This window comes from Sphaerodactylus townsendi, linkage group LG01 (assembly GCF_021028975.2).
Source record: "Sphaerodactylus townsendi isolate TG3544 linkage group LG01, MPM_Stown_v2.3, whole genome shotgun sequence".
In the NCBI taxonomy this organism is placed as follows: domain Eukaryota; kingdom Metazoa; phylum Chordata; class Lepidosauria; order Squamata; family Sphaerodactylidae; genus Sphaerodactylus; species Sphaerodactylus townsendi.
The window spans coordinates 23,976,340-23,983,299 of record NC_059425.1 but is presented as its reverse complement, the minus strand read 5'-3'; positions in this window follow the sequence as shown (position 1 = coordinate 23,983,299).

Genomic DNA, 6,960 nt, shown 5'->3' with positions numbered 1-6,960 from the left:
GTCGGGAGATCACCGCGTGATGCATGATCTCATCTGGCTACGTGCGGAGAGGAGCGTAAGCTGCTTGAGCTCCATCCTCACCTGGGCGCAAGACCATTGTCCCTGCGCCCGCTCATTGAGCCAGGCAGTTCATGACCCGCGTGACTCCATTGGGGATGAGGGAGTGGGGGTAGCGGTGCCACCAGCAAGGTCCGTGAGGTCCCAGCTGAAGGCCCCAACATATCTGCAACCACGGGCACTGCTGGGTCGGCAGTGCACTCACGTTACATCTCCTCCTTTTTACATTTGTAGAAAAAGGGGGACCGAAATGCTAAGGGGCTGCATTTAAAGGGACGCTTTGTCTCCTCGGGCCATCTGGTCAAGCTTGACCGCATTGCTATTGCTTGTGTAACATTAGAACTTTGGCTGCTGGGCAAGGGAAATCTCGAGGGGTTTCTTACACACGCTACAGGCAATATTAGACACGCGATTGAACGTAAACAAGATCCGATAGCGAAGTGTCAATACAATTAAAACCGCAATGCAGAGCTGTACAATAGCACTCAACCATCCTCCGGCAGCCAGTCTCCAGAGGGCTGACCACCAATGGGGCAAAACATCATACTTCAGATTAGATACAACTCTTTGCAGCTCACGTGACTTCGCATATGAATCAAATCTGGGAGTTATCGAAAGATTAAAACACATATTATGTACATCTCACAACCTGGTGATGCAATAACAACAAGTAATCAATAGCTGCATCGACAGTCTAAGGTCGCTTTGATTTGTTCCTGCTGCCTCGGAGGCCAGGGCATCCAGAGCGTGGAGGTAGAGTTGATGGATCTCCTCGCAGATAACAGGCCAGCCGGCCAATAGTCTTAGCATTGCGGGAGAAGCGAGTCCGACTCCTACTAGGAAGTCGCGAGGGAGACGAACTCCGCTGAGAGGGCGACCGCTACGTCTGACAGGAGGGGTCGGCTGGGCAGAGCTGAGCGGCGGCGGTCTGCCCCGGGTGGAGCCTGGGTAGGATAAATGGTGAGGCTACTGAGGCAACAAAGAGTTCCGCAGAGAGTCGGGCGAATGTAATTAAACGCTCTCTCCCCTCAAGAGGTCCAGAACCAGCCCTGGGAGCAGGATGTTCAACACGGGGAATGTCCTCCATGCGCGCAGTAGTCCAATTGGCCGAAATTTAATTTAATCGGGCCCGGTCGGTTCCTCGCTTGGCTGCGCTCGCGATGCGGCTTAGGTGTTAGATCTTCGTATTAGCGACAGTCTGGTGCATAAGGGGAGAGAGCCAGCCGGGAGGGTTTGGACGACGGGTCCCCAGTCGGCGCCATAGAGTACCTGATAGATGAGGCATTCAAGAAGGGTTTAGCCCAGACTCGCTTAGAAGTCTCCGGCTTTGCAGACGCGGGAGCAGGCAGGAGTTTAGCGGCCTGACTCTGCGTACTGGCCCCAGGCGGCAGAAAGATGAGACGCTGGCAGCGCAGCAAACTGCCCAGATGTTGGTCTGGTGAAAGCTCACAGGGGTACGCATCGCCATCGGCAGGAGGCAGCAGAGCAGGCAAAGCGGATGGTACGAAGTTGCGGTGATGATCGCAGCAGAGCGCAATGTGAGGTTCTCGGTGTCTCGCGGTCTCTGCATGAAAGCAGCTCAGGGCTTACTGGTGAGTCGCTTCTTTGACGCCTCCCCAGGTCATTCGGTCTTCGGCGCTATGACGGGCGCTCCTGTTGAGACCGCTGGCTGGATCCTTTAGAGAGATGTGTCTAATCTCCGATGGGGTTGGTTTCTCTCCTGGCCATTCCATGGGTTGGCCTGTCCTGGCTTAATCGAGTCCACAGGACCCGCAGGAAGAGGGATTGAAACACACACCCTTTCCCAGGTTACGTAATGGGTCCCGCTTTGCGGCTCCAGTTCTAGGGGCGGATGGCGGGAGAAGCTTTTGAATTTAATATAAGAAGGAAGAAGGCTTCTTGTTTTGCAGCCTGTGAAGGTTAAGCCACGAAGTCTCCTGGGGCCGCTTTACCTCTTCTTTAGTTGTTTGACAGGAGTGGGCAGGAGGTATGCAATCTCTGTGGGAATTCGGTTTCAGAGCGCCATCAGGGCGCGCCAAGGCAGGGTCCGAGCCCTCGAGGGGAGGGAACAGGCTAGTCCTGGGATTGTGGGCATGCATGCTTAATCAGCAACACAAAGTGGGGCTTTGAAGCACCTTTGGGGATGGGTGCATCCGGGAATGAAGCAATCAGGCAATTAGAGGCAAATTCCTCGACACAAAGGAAAAGGGTTTCTTTGCAAGGGAGTTGCACTTTACCGCGATCTTTGGTGGCTAAATGGTGAAGCTGGATGGTGCTAAAAATTTTGTGATCGAATTATTCGGGAGTTGCTCACAGACCGCCTTAAGGGGCGGCTTCGTCGGAAGCTGCAGCAAACACTCACCCACCCAAATCATGAGAGGATCTTTGTGTTTGCAGCAACCCTGTGGGTATTAGGGGCATAATGGCGGCAGCCCCTTTTAAACTGGGGCCTGTCCTGACAGTGCTGCGGTATCAGACGGCCTAGATTTTAATCCGGTGGAGGCCAATAATTGGCCTCCCGCCTTTACTGGTCAAAAGCAGAAGGAGAAGAGGAGGAGAGGGAAAACAGCGCTCTTCCCGCGGAAATTAGAATCTCTTCGAGGGCAAGATTGGGATCAACGACCAGACGTTTTACCTGGCCCCAGACCAGAGTCGCTTTGACCTGACCCATGTGAGGTCCCTTCCCCAGAGATTGACGGATGTCTAAAACGATGTGGGTGGGACTGTGAGCTGCCGCTGAGTTCTGGTTGTTGACCGCGGATGCATGGATGTCTGCCTTCGGTTTGTTCCCCACCCCCCCCAGATGCGCGGTAAGCTCGGTCGGCCACTGGCTATCGGGCTACTCGCTGCTCGATGACGGTAAATATCAGCGCGTCCACTCAGGCCCTTTGAACTTACATCCTATGGCGAAGCTCCAGATATGGACGGAGCTCCCCGATAGGCGCCTCCACCGCTGCGACGGTGGTGTAGGCTACATGTTGGCTGCTGGGGCTCGTATTCTTTATTGGTCGGCATGGCAGCGATGGGGCAGGAGAATAGCTGATGCTATTGTCTGCAGCAGCTCCTGTGGGATGTTTTGTCCAGACCTGAGATGGATGGGTCCTTGGTGCGGAGTCGACACTTCCCGGACGATGAACAGTCCCTTGTTCAGCGGCGAGGCTTTGGCAGCACCTGAGCCCAATAGTCCCGTAGGGATGGGCTCGCTTCATACTGGGTTAGCGAATGAACCTCGTGGGGAACTTGAAGGAGATGGCTGGGTGCATGAAATGCAGATGCCACGAGGGGGGGTGGTTTTGGCAGGGCCTTGGCGCTTGGTCTGCTCTAGTACCTCCTCCTGGTCCTGGTTGGGGAGACTGGCGGGAGTCATCGGGCAGTCGCTTTCTCCAATGGAAGCCTTTCTGGCAACGGCACCGGGTTTTAGGTGGCCTCCTGGGAGTGACCCTCCATCAGTTGTGGCCCCACTGGCTGCTCTTACACTTCGAAGTGTCCGGTCTGCCGCGAAAGCTAAAGCAGTCATCCTGAGACCGTCTCCGCCGTGGAGAGTGCTGCGGGCGAGGAGGCTAGCTTTGCATGGATGGACCTGATGTCCTGGCAAGTCTTTAAGCATGGCCAGTTCAGGATTTTGCCCAGGCCCGGATTGTTCCAAGCGCACTGCGGGAAGCTGCTCTTTGGCGTAGGCATGAGGAGCTCGTTTTGGGCCCTCCTCGCCATCTGCTACCTGCCTCTGGAGCTTCCTGAGCCTGTTCACAAATTCAGCATAGGGCTCTTTGGGTTTTGGCCGGATGGAGGATGTTCTGGGTTGGCTGGCCGGCATTGGGGACTTTTAATAAATGCCTTATAGGCGACTCCAGAGGCGGCATCGTAAGGGTGGCCCCAGGCAGGACAATCTGATCGCTGATTGGCAAAGCATCGAAACCGCAGAAGTTGAGCTGGGCGGTGGTATACCGCCAGAGGTGGCTGCCTGTTGAAGCACTGCTGGCGAACTTCGCCCTGGTGACCACAAATTGCAGGCTCAGGAGCATGCTAAAGGTGCATCTTCCAGTCATCTGGAACCATTAGGTGGTTCCTTGCGATGGCCTCCAGCATGCCTCTACCGTGAGGTTAGTGACTTCACGCCCCGCATTGCTTTGCGGAGCTCAGTAAGGATGCTATAGCTAGGGCGTAATTTCCATAACCTCGCCGGATGACGCACCTCCCCTCAGTATCTGTGAAGCGGACGGGCACAATGCAAGAATCTCGGGTATCGCCTTCCGCCAGGGTTTTCTTCTGCAGATCGCGGACTAATAATGCTCTATGAGTTTTGAAACCGCCTAATACGCATACTTGACGGAGGTGCAGTGGCTTCGAAAATGAAGGTGCGGAGCAGGGGAGGGGCGGCTGGAACCGCTGGGAGAGTTTGGAAATGGGTGAAGGAGCTGAAGTGGGCAGAAGGAGGACAGGCGGCCCAATTTAGTGTGTGGGATAGAGAAAATTCCGTGGGTTGGAAATTGTAGGTGAAAGATCGGGAAGCGAGGGGCGGCCTATAGCAAGGGAGCCATAGGTTCAGCAGGCTAGCGGATGTATTTACAAAACATTGCCCCACGCCAGTAGCAGCCACATCGGGCGCTACGAGGCTTCCCAGCGTAAGAGTGCCTGGATGTTTTCCCAGTTCCAAGATTCAATGTCCCCCCTCTGGGTACCTTCATGGACACTGAGCTTCAATCTCTCTCAACCAATTTGGCGAAGCTCCCCTTCTTTAACGGGACCCTGCCGCATTTCGCTAACGCTTTCAGTCTTCGCCAACGCAGTTTGTCATAAGCCCCTGCTTTTGGTAAGCTCCCATACTCTGACCGTGTTCCGGCCGGACGGTGAGAGTGTCTCTAGGATGCGGCTCCCTGATGCGCTCGATTCAGGAGTGACAGGCGATACTGGAACGGTGGTCCCTGGACAGCGCTACTGATTCAGCTGACTTCGTATCGCTGCCCTTCCCAGGCGCACGGTGAGCAGGGCGGAGGTTCGAGGATTCTCGGCTCGCACCAGCTTAGAAGGCTCCACTCCACGGGTCAGCGCAAGAACGTAGACGAGACGCTGAGGATAAATATCTGGTGGAGATCGCCAGCAGCGGAGACCGGAGGTCCGTGTTCCTAGCTTAATCTCCGCCTGCCGTTCCCGCACCTTTTATTGTTATTCCCATTGGGGCGTAGGAGGTGGAGGACCGAGGGAGTTCCGGAGAGCTGGAGGTCGGTATCATCAGCGTGATGCATGATCTCATCTGGCTACGTATGCGGCGGAGAGGAGCCGTGCAAGCTGCCTGAGCCTTAATCCTCCCCTGGGGCAAGCATCCATTGTCCCCAAGCGCCTCGGGTGATTGAGCCAGGCAGTTCATGACCCGTGACTCATTGGGGGATGAGGAGTGGGGGTGCGGTGCGACCAGCAAGGCCGTAGGTCCGTTGGCGTCCCAACGTTCCACCACGGCACTGCTGGGTCGGCAGTGCACTACTACAGGGGAGTTGAACCCGAGTCCTTGCAACAAGGGTTGATCCAAGGTTGCTACATAGAAACAGCCAATGGCAAACCACTCTGGTCTTGAAAACTCTACAAGGTCGCCTTAAGTCAGCTGCAACTTAATGGTGCTTTCTTCTACCACCACCTGGTGAGGTTTATGCCTGAGCAGCAATCTGAATTTGTGTCTTCTTTGTCAAACCACAATTAACTAGTAATGTCTTTGTAGTCTTCTGTTCATGCATCAAGAACAGAGAAATCAACAGCTATTGGCTACAACACCTAAACAGAAAACCAACCGGGGGGGGGGGGGGCGACAAATTTGCACAGGAGCAGTAGCAAAACTGACCATCAAAGCCAGGCAACAGCAGCAGCCCAAATTCCCATTTCTACACAAGCCCTGTTCTCCCCACCACCCTTGTTTTTGTATTAAGTATAGCTACATAACTGTAGAGCCACAATGGCTGATTACATGGTAAGTACGAGGCCTGAGATACATCTAAGATCACCTGTTCTTGTTTGATCCTATCTCAACCATTAGATCAATCAAACAAAACTTCTTGACAGGACCATCACTACATAAGATTGCCAGCTCTGGATGGGGCAATATATGGGAATTTTGGGGGTGGAGTTTGGAGTTTGGTGAGGGTTAGGAGCTTGTAAGCCACCTTCAGTGGGCTAAACTGCCACAGATTCCACTTTCCAAAGCAATCATTTTCTCCAGGTAAACTGATCTTAACTGGAGATCAGTTGTAATACTTGGAGAACTCCAGCCATTGCCTAGAGGTTGGCAACTGTAGCAGCACACCACGTTCAGATAGCGTCAAGAGAATTGTTGATTGTTGACCCAGAGCTGGGAGACTCTCTTCCTCTGTGGAGGTCAATACAAACTTGAGCTTGTTTACCTTCCTTGAGCCATGATCAAACCAACGTCTTTCTTTAATTGCGAAGAACCTAACAACGGGGACTCAAATAACGTATTATGACCAGTCATAAAATAATATGTAAATATATACGGAAAGATTCACTTGATCTCAGCCCTGGAACACTGTTCTAATGCTGGCCTTCTCAGCCCACGATTATACCAAACGACTATGAACGACTATAAACATTACGGTCAATGCATTTCCTACAAAAATCTCAGTTTCCTCCCAACCTTCACACATATAGAATCAACTTAGTCGAATACCTCGGTGAGCATCACAAAAAAAAAAATTCACCAACCCTTTGAGTTTGTCTAATCAAAAAATTGCGCGGAGGCACTTTTTAGATCCCGCCTCTCCTAATGGCCCGCGTCTGTTTGTCTGTCTGAAGTTGCCTGATCCTGGGGAAACGCAAAACACGTGCGCGCTCGGGACTACATTTCCCTGCAAGCTCAGCGGCGGCAGAGGAAGCCACGTGACGCTTTAGAAGCGGGCGGGG